General features: G+C 32.9%; 1 long non-coding RNA gene across 3 annotated transcripts; it reads left to right on the forward strand.

Moving 5' to 3' along the window:
* Positions 1-8,470: 8,470 nt before the first annotated feature.
* LOC146888381 (uncharacterized) lies at positions 8,471-10,209 on the forward strand. Of its 3 annotated transcripts, XR_014992947.1 has the most exons (3): positions 8,654-8,985; positions 9,187-9,219; positions 9,906-10,209. It is a non-coding gene; the product is annotated as an uncharacterized LOC146888381 (long non-coding RNA). The 3 variants fall into 3 exon arrangements; XR_014992948.1 differs by lacking the exon at positions 9,187-9,219 and having other exon boundaries at positions 8,471-8,985; XR_014992946.1 differs by lacking the exon at positions 8,654-8,985 and having other exon boundaries at positions 8,992-9,219.
* Positions 10,210-15,534: the final 5,325 nt, after the last annotated feature.

A 15,534-nucleotide genomic window follows, 5' to 3' on the forward strand; every position in this document is an offset into this window, starting at 1 on the left:
CCTAAAGATGCATATCCATTACCAAGCCTTGATCGATTAGTAGAGACGTTGTCGAGCACAACATTAAGCTTCTTGGACACCTTCTTAGGCTATAATCAAATTCCCATGGTAGAGGACGATAAGATGAAAATTGCCTTCATCACAGAGGAGACCAACTATTATTATGAGGTCATGCCTATTGGCCTAAAAAATGCTAGAGCGACGTATGAAAGATTGATGGACAGGGTATTCAACCATTTAATTGAAAAGAACGTAAAAGTATATGTTGACGACATGGCCGTTAAGTCCCCAACCTCGGCACAACACTCTCAAGACCTGTCTCAGGTCTTCTCTGCCTTGCGTGCATACAACTTACGTTTGAACATGTATAAATGCATGTTTGAGGTAGACGGAACAAGTTTCTTGGATTTATGTTGACACATAGGGCTATTGAAGCCAACCCAAAAAAAATGTGAAGTAGTGATCGAGATGAAAAGTCCCAAATACATGAAAGAGGTACAACGCCTCATTGTGAGGTTAACAACAATATCATAGTTTTAGCAATTATTTTTCATAAAAAATTTGTAAGAAATTTTTCGTGAATTTTTAAATTTCAAGGTAACTAATTGCCCTTGAAAGTATTACCTTCTAATCAAAATTTGTAAGAAAAATTACAAGAAACACTTTTCCTGCAAAATTTTATAAAAAATTTGCAAGAAAATCTCCATGAAATATGGAAAATCCTAAGTGTACTCTTAGCACAACACATCATAACCAATGAAACATTTGCAACCATTCAACCTCAAGAAACTAAATTGCAAGAGGAATACAATTTGGAAAGGTGTTTGGATAGCTATAATTTGGAATTTGTGGAATCAAAGGAATGAAATAATATTAGGGATGAGAGAGTTTATGTAGAGGAAATTATTTATATGGCACAAATGAAAGCTTAGGCTTGGGTTAGATAAAAATATCCAAGGCAACATTTTCATATTTAGATTGGTATATAAATCGAATAGAGTGTACAAAAGCCTTGAAGGGTTGATATATAGGTGATGCTAAGAGTTGTAGTGGAAGTGAGTCACAAGTGAACATATCGGATTGGAAGTAGTTGAATGGATCAGGGAGTGAGAAGGATTAGGAGTGTTGACTTCATTTTGCATATACAATAAGTTCATAAAATAAGGTAAAAAGCAAATAAAAAGTTTAAACTTGGGACAGAGGGGATATAAAACAAAATTCAAGGCATCTTATTGCACCAAAAACTTATATATATTGTATGGAACAACAAACAAGGTATGTTGATTGTCACTACTCATGGATGAATGTCTAGAAAATTCACAAGGGAGTATGGGACTTTGGGAATGGAAGATTGCTTAAATGAAAATGTTTTTAATTTGTTAGGTACATTAATTACTATGTATCGGGTATGATTAGTCTTTGTAACCACTATGTATACTGATTAACTATGTAATCGGGTACTATGTAATCGGGTTGAAACGCTTCTAGTGTCTAATGTAAATAAACTTTCATATGTTTTTGCCAATAAAAAAAATGTATTAGATCATTCAAGTCTTAACAAGGTGGTATAATGAGCATTTTTAGTGTCATTGTTCCTGTCCTTATTAGTCCTTCAAAAGGTTGTGAAAATAATGTGTGAAAGTTTAAAAGAGATTCCTACCATGAGGTGGTAAATGACAAACCTTTCATATTTCAATCACATCTTTTGACCTAGTTTTGTAAAAGATCATGTTGTTACATATTTGTTACCAAAACTTAAGTTTAGTGCTCAATCTCTTAAGAGAAGAAAAATATTTCTTTTAAAAGATAAGTCAACAGAATTGAAAGAGGTCAACAATAACTATTTTTAATAAAATATATTATTATCAAAGGAAAATTTCAACCTGCAAAATCTATATTTGAATAAATATCTCATTGAAAAATTAAGTTCATAATATTAATTTGGATACCAATTATTAGATCAAGTTCTTATCACTAAAGTAAAAATTATAACAAATAAATTTAATATAACTCATTCATTTTAACATATAATAATTAAACACTATAATTTGATTGTGACTTAACTTATATCTAACTTATGCTATGAAACAATTCATACACGATATAAGAGTTTAATTTAGAAAAAGAAAATAAAAATGAATAAATTAAAAGTATATTGAAAAAATGATAAGACAATAATGAATAAAATTGCATTCTTAATGATTTGGTGGAGTAAAATATATGGAAAGATACCTTTTGATAATTAAGTAATATGGAAAATTTATTAAAAGATAAATAATTTAAATAATATAAGACCAATCACTTACTTTATGTCCAAACATGTAGTAAAATAATATTTCTTATTTTCATTGATTTGTTCTATCATCTTCACCGTACAAATATAGGAACTTTAATTCAAAAAGGGTTTGAACCTATGATGCACCAATACTTAATCTTGGGTCACATATATGTGTCTGACACGTATCGTGTCCGATACTTTAGCGATATTTATCAATGAAGTATCTAATTTATAAAGTCTTAGTACAATACAATAAAATCTTTGAATAGTGAGCAATTTTAGTAAAAAAAATAATTAGTCACTATATAGTGACCAACTTTAGAACTAAAATAGTTCAAACAAATTATAATTGATTTCTAAATTGATAATTAAAATAGTTTCAATTATGAGTTGGTTTTTAAATTGGTCACTAACATTAGCTACCAGGTTTTAACTACCAAAATAATTGGTCTCTAATTAGGAAATTTGGATTCACACATTAACAATCATATATATATATTTGTTTGTAAGAATTATTGTACACTTTTCAACATTCATATATCACGTATCTATCACGTGTCGTATCCTATTATTTTAAAAATAAACGTATCAACGTATCGAATACGTATCGTATCCGATACACGTATCGTATTTGTGCATCATAGGTTTGGACAATTATTTCAGATTTTCAATTATGCTGCACAATTACATTGGCTAGCAATATAACTACATAGCTACCATTGATACGAATAACAATTATATTAATGTCTCTGCTTTTGTGTGCTTTCCACTCTTTCTAAATTCCTATGTGTTATACAGAGCATGGTTAGTCCTGTGAAGTAGAGAGAGGCACTAAGCATTGTTGTCAACATTGTGCAAGCATTGGTGTGTGAAGTGCGTAGCCCACAAAGAGTAATATCGAAGAATACCGAGAAGAGTTGAAGGTATCAAAGATCAGCGGGGTTCTTGCATTCACAATTTCAAGATGGCTGGGAATGGAAGTATCATTCAAGGTGCAATACCAATGTTTGATGGAAGGGGTTTTGATGATTGGAAGATAAAGATTCAACCAATCTTTGGATTTCATGATATAGTTGAGGTGGTGATGATCGGGTTGGAAGATCCTAGAACAAAAGCTATTGATGAAGCCAAGAATCTTCAGAAGTTAGACAGCAAAGCCAAATTCCTCATATACCAATAAGTTAGGCCTAAAATCTTTAACAAAATTTTGAAAGTTACTTAACGAGTGTATATTTTGGTCCTCAATTAATCTTTAATTTGGGAATTTAATTGATTTTAATGTTTAAAAAATGATTTAATAAGGATTTGTAATAATTAGGTTTATCAAGTTTGTGAGATAAAAATGGGTTAAAAAGTTATTTTAGTTGCATAAAATATTCTTGAATATTCTAATGTTTGTTGATACAAAAGTTAAATTTGGTTAATTAAAAGTGTGAAATTAAATTGTTCAAAGATACAAAATAAGGCCAAAATCAATAAATTATGGAAGAAAATAAATCAGGAGCTAAATGCACCCCTAAATTACATATATACTCCCTCTTTCAGCAATGAGCCACACAGACAACCTATTTCTCCACCCCCTAATTTACTAACTTTCATCCCTTCTACTACTTACTAAATTGTCCAACCAAAACACATCATGTTATCAATCCTCACTAAAACATCTAAACCGATCACATCATGCCAGGTCATCATCTTCTTCAACCCTTCATCTCAACCAAAAACCCTAACTTCTGCCTTCTGCACCTTGACGTTGGCAGCCACTACGCCGTCACAACCATCTACTCCACCGTGACTAAAACGACAAACAATGTCACTAGCAAAACGTCACCTGAAAACGTAAAAATGCGAGAATGTCAACCACACATTAAAATACACTTGTGATAATCTTTGGATGGCTGAAAAGTGATCAAACGATGCATGGAACTCTTGAATCTCCTTTTTGCAAGTTTAGGTTCAATTAGGTAATTTTAGTGGTCGCATAGCTTTGAATTGTGTTGCTAATTAGTTTCTTTAGTTTTAAATTGTAGAATGGATTGGGAGCTAAGGTGTTGAAGTGAGCTTAGTCTTGGAAGGTTGCTAAGATGAATGAACCATGATAAGAAGATCAAGAGTGTGTCATACAAGCTAGCACGTGGGAGGCAATTTGAGAGGTGCTTAAAGGCTGCTATGAGCCATCTGGATTGGCCAATGCCTACAGCAAGTTACAAGCATGAAGAGCCAAAGAGAAGTGGAAAGAGTGACCTGTTATGGCCTTGGCAAATTGCTGGAAGACTTGCAACCCGAGTTGCAAGTGAAAGTTGTTAGGTGTTAGGAAGAAAATAGTTGGTTAGGTAGTTAATTTTTACTTGTAATAGAACTGGAGGATTTGTAAGTGTTAAACTCAATTCATTCAACACACATATTCATTCATTAAACCACACTCATTAGCCACACATCTCTCACTCATTTTCTATCCATTCAAACACATCACAGTATAACTTTCACTAGTTTTGGTGAACCATTGTTGTTGAATTTTCGTAGAGTAATTGTGGAGGCAGCAACCACACAATAGGTGTTGCAATCCAATTCTCCTTTGTTGTAAGGATTTCATTCATTTTCTATTAATCAAACCATGCTTTCCCTTTTCAATTCTGTGTTACTTTTTATTCTACACTTTGTTGGAGAACTCTTTGGAAAAATGACCCCACAGTAGGGATTGAACCAAAGACCCTTTCCAATTTTCTTTTTTCTGTGGATTAACATGTTTTTGGATCGAATTGAGCTAGTGACTTCAAAACCAACATTGATTCAGTGACTTCTCACGACTATGCTACCATTACTTCCTTTTTCCAACTTCAATTCTACATAATTTAGGTTCATGCTTGAACTTAGTGGCTGAATTTCGAAATTCACTTGATAATTGACTTCCATTGGCATAATCCATAGATTCAAGTAGATGTAAAGTCATCTATTTTATCTCACGAGTATTCTGAGAGTAATTTCGAATTTAATTCACTAATTTCGCATACCGACTTGCAAATTCTGTAGAATTATTCATCGTTGCACTGTTCCATCTAATTTTGATTTTGATTTCATTTTTCTCATGTATTTTGTGCTCGTTTCTTGTTCATAATCCATTTATGATGCTATACACGAGGTATTTGAACCATTTACACAATCAGTTCATGCTACATTTTCGCAATTCACATTCTCACATCCATGTTTGTTAAGTTTGTTAGTTTAGGGTTCACATTTTAGGATCTCGAGTTTTACTCTATCATTTTGGCTAATTCTTGTTTGTCTAATCAATAAAGAGCATTTAGAGTACTTCTGCATTCATACATTTTCAATTCATGCATTAAAATTCGTGTTAGGATGTTACCCTATACCTATGCATATGAACACTCTCAGGCAGTTTTTCTTGAATTTTGCTTTTCGCATTTTTAGCTATTAATTCGTTTCTGATGATGGATTTGTGTTTCAATTAAGTGTTAAAAGCATTTTTCATGTATAGATTGAATTTAGGATAGCTGCATTGTTGATTCATGCATTAGCATACATTAGGATCAGAGTGAACTTTCATTAAACACTTTAGTTGCATTTGAGTTCATTTAGGTATTTCATCAAATAGTTTACATTTGCATACATTTGTGACATTCTAGTTTCAGTTTTAGTTCAGATTTTAGTAGATTTTATAGATTTTCTCCATTTCATAACACATATTCAAGAATTCATTCAATTGCTTTTGCCTATTAGATTTATTCTTGGTTGACCACTACACTATATTAGTTAGTGAGGAAATCGACTATTGACTAAATATCTACGCAACAAGAGGTTTATCACTTGCGAGGTTGTGGCTCCGATCCGGTGGTGTCGTGAGGTGCAGATGACGACAAAATTGTGGCAGTTTTGAGAAATTGCTACCTTTGAAAGCTAAAGAGAAATTGTGGTTAATTCATTCAGATGTTTGTGGCCATTTGCAAGTAGAGATACCTGTTGTTAATAAGTATTTTTGTACATGTATTGACGATGTTACCAGGAGAACATGGGTGTTTGTTTTGAAGAGAAAAAATGAATTGCTTGATGCGTTTAAAAGATTCAAGACTTTGGTTGAAAAGCACAGTGGTATGAGGTTTAAAGTGTTAAGGACAAATGGTGATGAAGAATATATCTCTAGTGACTTCTCGAGACTTTGTTAAGAAGAAGGATTGATCCATGAGGTTACTCCCCACTACACACCTCGGCATAATGGCACAGCGAAAAGAAAGAATAGGAGTTCGCTAAACATGGTGAGATGTCTATTGAGGTGCAAGAATCTTCAATTTTTTTCTATTGGCAGAAGCTATCAGCTCAACCCCACAAAACCGGCTTGTAAGGTGATGATTACACCCACTTATATATTGTGACAATATGCAAAGTGGTGACTATTGCAACTCGTGAAGACTAGTTATTGCATCAATTAGATGTAAAATCTTCATTTCTAAATAGATTTCTTGATGAAGAGGTATATGTGGTACATCCATAAGGGTTTGAGATTAAAGAGCAGGAGCATAAAGTCTACAAACTTAAGAAGGCCTTGAATGCACTAAAGCAGGCCCTAAGGACCTAGAATTAGAGGATTGACGAGTTTCTTGGTCAAGCAGGGTTTCTAAAATGCACATCAGAACTTGGTGTATATGTCAAGAATTTCTCCGAGGGTGCATAAGCAAAAAAGATTATCACTTGTTTGTATGTAGATGATCTTCTCTTGGCTGGCAGTAGTGAAAAGATGATCATGGATTTCAAATCATAGATGTTGAGTGAGTTTGAGATGAGCGATCTAGGAGAGCTAAATTACTTCCTAGGCATTGAGTTCCTAAGAACGAAGCATGGAACATTTATGCATCAGAGTAAATATGCTCATTATCTTCTTTCTAGATTCAACCTGAGTGATAACAATTTTATTGGAACACCACCAAAGGTTTTTCTGAGATTGGAGAAAAATCCTACAAAATAGTTTATTGATCCTGCTGCTTATAGAAAATTGGTGGGAAGCTTGAGGTATTTGTGTTAAACTAGGCCTGACCTGATTTATAATGTCGGCGTGATAAGCAGGTTCGTACAAGAGCCTAGACAGTTACACCTCATTGCAGCAAAGAGAATTTTGAGGTATTTGAAAGGCACAGCTGGAGTTGGTATTTTGTTCCCAAAGGAAAAATTTGATCTAAGGTTAGTTGGGTACTCAAATTCAAATTCAGATTGGTGTGGTGATAAGGATGATAGGAAAAGCTCAATTGGTTATATCTTCTTCCTTGAAGAGCACCTTAGAGCTCCAAAAAGGAGCATGTAGTTGCTCTTTCTTCTTGCGAGGCTAAGTACATAAGTGCATCAAATGCAACATGTAAAGCTATATGGATAAGAAATCTCATCGGTGGTTTAGAGATTGAAGTTAAGGAAAAAACAAAGCTAAAGGTAGACACAGATCAACAAATGATTTAGCTAGACATCCAACATGTCATAGGAGCAAACATATAAAAACTAGCTTTATTTAATTGGCTATACTGCACTGTTACATAGGCTAGCTATATTACTAACATAGCTGCCATTGATATGAATAACTATTACGTTCACGTCTTTGCTTTTGTGTGCTTTCCACTCTTTCTAAATTCCTATAACAATAAAATATAATCCGTTTCCTTTTCACCACCTAACAGAGTGTTTAAAACGTGGGTCTCTTCCATAATTATCAATAATTATCAGAAAAAGAAAAGTGTATACGAAGGCATTGTTTCGGGATCACACTAACGTGGCAAGTAAATATTTGTAGTTTCCTTTATCTTCCCATTTAGTTGGCAGACAGAAATTAATCGATATATAATATTTCCATGTTTTGCTCGCCTACAATATTTTATAATATCGTCCAACGTCCATGTCCACCTAAAGCATATAAATATTATTTCTCTACACATTGCATTCACATCAGTAGGGCCAATTTTAAAGAGTAATGATATTTTCACAAGTAAATTTTTATATTCGTTTAGTACTATTTTTTACTATCTTTATTTTTTTCTTTTTTAAATATAAAAATTCATTTTTTATAATTATTTTACTCCATAATGTATAAAGTAGCATTACTCAATTTAAAATGAGAAAAAGAAAGGGTTAAAACTTCGCAACCCCATTATGCAAACAGATAGAGGGGGGTGTCAGCACCAGATAGGGATGGCAAAATGGGCCGGGCCCGATGGGCCGGCCCGTCAGCCCACAAAAAAGACACGGGCCGGGTCAAGAAATTCAACCCGCCAACCCCCTACAGCCCGGTCCGTCAAGCCCGCTGGCCCGTCGAGCCAACCCGTGGGCTAAAACGGGCCAGCCCGCGGCCCGTCCAACTTAAGTAAAAAAATCCCACGTGCATATTTTATTTTCAGCATCCCTCACACAACTCACACTCTGCAATATTGACACACTCTGCGCTCCCCACCACCCACCCACAACACAATCTCTCCCTCCGCGCACTCTCTCTCTGGGCTCGCTTCTCTTCCACTGACGTCGCCGCCGGCCACCGCGAAACACACAGGCCACCACGCTAACCATACCCGCCGCTTCTCTTCTCCTCCACCTTCACATCCACCACGCCGTTGGCTATTTCGAGAAAACAGCGTCCACGAACACCGCGAAAACAGCGGAGCCACCGTCGGACTGCGATTGGCGGACGATTCCGACCGCCACGACCACCGCGAAGACAGGTATGTTCCTAATTTGAGTTGTGGTTCCATTTCTCCCGTTTTGTAACCTAAATTCCCAATTTTGTTAACCCTAAATTTCTGATTTTCTGATTTCCGACCACCACGACCCATTCTGTGAATCATGAATCGTTCGTAATTGCTGGTGCTGCTGCTGTTAATGGATGTTCATCGTTAAATCTTCCCCAATTTCAATTTGCGTAGCTGCTGCCGCTTATTTGGATGAGCAATATTCAGGTAACCATGTGTTGGACTGGACTGCTGCTGCTGTATAATGGTGTAATTGTGTTGCTGTTTTGATGAATTATTCACCACCCTTGTTAGACTAGAAATGCTTGGATACAAACCTCAGTATGATTATCGTTTTGATTTTCTGTTATTTATCCCTTGGTTTATTTGAACTATACACGATGACAGATATGTTGGTAGCTAAATGCAATGTGATCCCTGCAAGTTTATGAAATTGAATGAACCAAGTTTTGCTATACTCAAATTTACTATCTTTTTAAGGAATTCCATATTCATATGTCTATTGATGGTGTTATGTTGTTGTACAAGCCCTGATTTGAGTGACTCAGTTATTTGAGTGACTAATAATGTGTATGGAGGTTGATCTTGCTGAATTTTCTCGAATTTGATATTGATGAAAATTGAAGGTGAGTAACTTTGTTCATATAAATTACAGATACATTGTTTGTTGATAATAAGTACTGCCACTGGTTCATATTTAGATGTGTGTACTGTACTCTGCATGTTTCAAACTGGGATTGAGTTGTTTGGCATTAACTTAAATTGAAAGCAAGCCTATACAATTTCTGCCACTGGTTCACACTGCAGCACATGTATTAATTTTTATGCACATCTATTTTTATGTGTAATCTGCTTATGCTAGTCTTAAATGCTTCTATTTTTCTTTTGTGTAGTTGCTTGCACTTTGGTTATGCTCCATGCCGAATGATGTTCTGATTCAGACATGTTATTAATGCTGCAAAAGTGACCTTGATGACTTGCAGTTGCAGAGAGCAAAACGTCATTTACATGTGTTTTTAATCATTTCAATTTGTTTGGACTTTCATGATGCTCCTCTTTTTAGGTTACATTAAATCATGGACTATTGTATTAATGCAGACCACCCTGACTATTGTTTGTGATCATTTTCTTGTCTGAATGAACCTGCCTGATGCTTAACTGAATCAGTTATGTTATTATATATTGCATTCCAGGGCTGTTTTTTGTGTTGTGATAATAGATCATTGTTGTTGGACAGATGTGAAAAAATTCAAAATTCAAATCTGACTGATTGGGCCAAAAATTACACAGACCAAAAAAAACTGGCGGGCCAGCCCGCCAGACCGCGGGCCGGGCCATAAATGTAGCCCGTTTTAGCACGGTGGACCAGCCCGGCCCGACCCGTTTAATACAGGCCAAAATCGGGCCAGGTTAAAACGGGCCGGGTTGGCCCGTTTTGACACCCGTAGCACCAGAGCATTGGAATGCAAAATTCAATGAATGTTAATTGGGTTGGTAGCATTTATGGATAAAAGTTAAAGATTTTGTACTCTTCAAAGTTGACAGTACAACGTAATAATTAAACCAAAACAAAAACTTTTAGAAAAGTTGTCTCCTTACAGCTCATTAAAACTGACAGTACACATCTTTTCTATTTTTATAATATTCATCAACATTTAAAATATTAATTATACATATAAGTAAAAATTATAAATATATAAAATACATTAAGCTGCAAAGAAAAAAGATAGAAAAAAAAATATTTGACTGACGTATATAAAATAGAAATATGTATGTATGTGTATAAATTTTTATTTTCTTTACCTATGTAAAAACTTTTCTTTTTTAGAATTAAACTCAGCTATTCTAAAGAAAAGAAACGCATGTTCTCTCTTTGTTTCAAATTCAAAAAAAAATTCATTTAACCTTGTTTTTCCTCTTCCTCATTTAATTCTCATCTTGTTTCGAATCACAGACCAACTTTAGATTCATGGCCGAATCCCCTTCGAAGCTATCCAAACATATTTTTCATCCACGTAAGTTAAAATTTTTACATTTGTCTCCTTTTACTGTTTTTGGAGGTTGATTATTGCTTTAATAATTGATCACAACCTCGTTCTTCTCGGCATTCTTGTGTTTTGGGCTCCTCTAGGTTGATTTGGTGCTTTACAACTAAAAATCATTTTAGAGAGTTTTTGATTGTTCTAATCTTAGTCTATGTTTGAGGTAAGGATAGCTAGAATTTCTAAAAATTTTGAAATGAATTGTTTATCTTGGTTATTAATTGTGTCTTGATGTGTAAAATTGATGAGTGTATTGAATTAGACTGATTTGTGTTTTTTTTGTGTTTGATTTTTGGTTTTGCATGCTGAAAACATGTGAAAATCTGTTATCCGAGCTTAAGCGAGAATTTATAACTTAAGTGAGAGTCTTCTAGCTCAAGCGAGAAAAATCTAGTTTAAGTGAAAATAGTTAGAATTTCACTTTGCTCTTTATTCGAGTTTTAGCTTAAGCGAAAATTTCTATCTTAAGCGAGAAAGTTGCTAGAACTCTTTCTTGTTAGAAATCAAGCAACGGAATGATTCGCGTGTGGACAAAAATCAAGAAAGAAGGTGAATTGGATTCTTAATAAAAATTGTGCTTTTAGAATTTTTCCCTTTTAATATCAAAGTTCAATTAAAATCCTTTTCTTTATTTTAATAATCACAATAAAATAAAGAGAGTAGGGAAGAGAAAATTGCACAAGGCATTTATACTGGTTGGGATTAAAAGACTCTATGTTTAGTTGTTAATCTCTAAAAAACGAGATTAACTCTATCACTAAAATAAACCACTAATACAATCACAGATAAGAAAGTTTAAGGTTTAAAAAACACCTACCTTGAAATCTATAAGGGATGAACACCTCATTTGAATCACATAAAGAATGAACAACTTCTCCTAGCAACAGTAGAAGCATTCGATCACTCAACATCCCACTTGATGAAAGATATCGCTCTACCCACACTAGGTTTTTCAAAGCCTTCCCACAGAAAGTTCTCAAGTAAAAAAACTTCTCTAACTTCTGTATTTTCAAATGAAAGCCTACCACTTTATTTATAGAAGCCTATTTTGAAATTAGGTTAAGAATATGAAAATTTAAGTCACCATTGATAGAGATAATCGATTATCACTTATGATATGATATTCCAAAGCAGTTTTTGAAAAATATTGTTTCACATTGATAATTGATTATCCTCTGAGATAATCGATTATCCCAAAGTCATTTATGAAAAATTAATAAAATACTTATGATAATTGATTATCATAAGTGATAATCGATTATCATAGTGCATTTTGTAAAAATAAAACCTTCTCTAAGTGCGTTGTTGCTTGGGTTCTGTCTTTTGACTCTTGACATACTAATTTAAATATTTTAAATAACATACACATATTACAAGACTTAAACAACTAAACTCTTAAGTCTTCAATGTATATCTTGAATCCAAGCTCCATGCATTCTTTAAGTCTTCAACATTTCTCAATGAATCATCATTAAGTCTTCTGCATTTCTCCATAAGTCATCATCATCAAAATTCTTTATTGAAGCAAGTTGTTTATTTTCTTCTTTTGTTAACATTTTTGTCTCTATTTAATTTTTAGCTTAAGCAAGAATTTCTAGCTTACGCGAGAGCCCTTGTCGCTCAAGCGAGAATTTCTATGTCAAGCGAGAATGTCGTAGAATTTTAATTCGTTACTTTTAACCTAAGATTGGCTAAATAAGTTTTAAAAATATGATGTATGAAGCTATACATGAATGATGTGGTATTTTTAAGAATTGACCTCATATGTTGTTGCAAAATTTGTGATGGTTAAATATTTAGAATTTGATATGGAATTATTGATATGTGAATATGAAAATATGATTAAGGATGTATATGATTTTGAAAGTATTGTTGTGAAACTGTGATGATAATGGGTTTGTGAATATATATATATATATATATATATATATATATATATATATATATATATATATATATATATATATATATATATATATATATATATATATATATACACACACACACACACACACACGAACATTATATATGTTTGACGTAATTTCATGGGTTTCATAGGGAGATTTTATGGTGGTGTTAATTTAATGTATGTATTGGACTATGGATTCAAGTAAGGTAACATCCTTAAACTCTGATGATCATTCACACTCAAATAGAGTAGAATGGTTAATGTGGTAAGAGTAGCAGGAAATCCTAGTCTAAGGTAGGATAATGGTTTTAGATGACATGGATTTACCTTATGTGTGGTAAGGTGAAACCCATTGGTAATGGCTTTACAGAACAATAGAGGTCACCACAAGTGTAAGTCTCTAGTGATTCTGATTTCAAATGCATGTATCTGGATAATCGAGTTTAGTGTCAACTGTTTGTGTGCAGTTATGTGAATTAATTGTAGTTGCCACCATGTATGAATTATAATTGATATGATTTAAATGGTTTTAAGACAACTCTTTTGTAAACTAGCTTACTGATGAGTACGTATTTTTGCCCTCATTTAATGTTTAATTCTGGGTATTTAATTGAATTTGTGTGCCTAAAGAGTGATTTAATTGATAATTTTGATAATTAGGTTGTTTGAGCTTGTGAGATAAAAATGTCTTAAAAAGTGATTTTTAGCTGCATAAATTATTTTTGGATATTTTAACGTTTGTTGATGCAGCTGAAGTTAAGTTTTAAGCTCATTTAGAGGTGTGGAAATAAATTGATTAAAGCTTCATGACACCTTAAAGATAAATCAAAGAATAAGAAATTATCAAAAGCACAAAAATTCAGGCCAAGCATTACATGAAGACGGCAAGAAAAGCTTGAAAAAGTGAAGAAGTTTGGCTAAACCAAGAAGAGAGGAAAGAAAAATTGGACCTTGCGGTTTTCTTTATCTTTATGATAGAAGATAATTTGGTAAAATATATCTTTAGATATTTTATTTGATATTTTTAAATAATTATCTTATTTAATTATATCATAAAATATTAAAAGATAATAACTACCAAATCTTTTTAAATATGACAAGATCTTCTTGAATCTTTTTAGTTCCACAACAAACAAATATATCTTGAAGATATTGGATTATTTAGAAGATAATTTAAGGAGATTGCAAAGGGTTGATTTCGAAAATTAATACAAATATTAATTGGTGATAATTTATCATATATCTTTAAGTAATTAATTAATTTAATTATATTAGATATTGATATTATCAACCAATTATATTTGTCAAATAGTCTATATCTCTCCAAGTATTTTTAAATATTTATATTTATCTTTATTTCAAAAGATATTTGAGAGATTTTAGCAACAGAAAAGCCCAGTCCAATTCCTATATAAAGAGACCAAAGGAGAAGTAGAAAACAAGCTCGGCACGTCGAAATTTAGGAACCCTTAGGGGGGCCTAATTTCTTTCTCTCTCTTTTCTTCTCTCTATTCTTCTTTTATATTTCATGGATTGCTAAACTTCTTGGGTTGATTCCATTGTAATTTCATTATGGATTTTGAGGTTAGAATGAATTAATTTCTTTGTTCTTTTTATTATTGTTGAGGTTTTAATTTATCTATGTCTTTTATCTTTGAATCACATAAAAAGTAATGATTTTAAATCTATATGCATGTTGATCATATGAGTTCAAGGGTTTTTAAATTGAATTGAGACTTTACTTTGATTTTATTTAGAAACGTTCATGTGATTAAATGAGTTTTTACCAATAATTGAGACTTTACTTTGATTAAAGGTATTTACTCTAACGAAAATTAATTGAGACTTTACTTTGATTAATTAAGCTTTTTATTTGGTGAGGAGATAAAAGAATAGACATGATTAGGCATAGTAAAATTTGATTGAGACTGTACTTTGGTTGAATTTACTGTGGATAATCTAAAAGTTCTCACTTTTAATTGAGACTGTACTTTGGTTAAAAGTGAGAACGCCAACAAATTCATTGAGACTTTACATTGATTAATTTGTAAATCTACAACAATAATTAATTGAGCAATAATCTTTAGATAACCGATGATGAATCTATTTTGAAAAAGCAATGGAATCAATCTATTTTCTTTACTATTGTTTTTATTTCTTTTTACCTTTTAAACTTTATTTCTATCTTTGTTTATATTAATCCCCTATATTTTTTATTTTATTTGACTAACTCATTTGTATAGTTTTATAAGAACTAATTTGTTAAAAATCAATTCTGTGTTCGTTGGGAGACGACTTAGGGTTACTTTACCCTTTCTATTTTCTTGACTACTATCTTAGCAATACTGAAGTTGCTATAGTTTAGTAGTATTAATTTGATCGCGTCAACGACAGCGTTATCACTTACCCTTGCACTTTGTGGTCTTGTCTTGCATTCTTCTTTTGTGATGATTACCATTCTGGTGGGAGCAAATGGAAATGCAGATTTAGAGGCCGCTTCGAAGGATGAGAAGTCCATAGTTAGAGTTGTGAGATTAAGGTAGTTGAATGAATGACTAGTACATTTGATAT

The sequence above is a fragment of the Vigna unguiculata genome, chromosome 2 (assembly GCF_037176805.1).
Source record: "Vigna unguiculata cultivar grain cowpea cultivar isolate G323 ecotype 2 chromosome 2, ASM3717680v1, whole genome shotgun sequence".
Classification (NCBI taxonomy): Eukaryota; Viridiplantae; Streptophyta; class Magnoliopsida; order Fabales; family Fabaceae; genus Vigna; species Vigna unguiculata.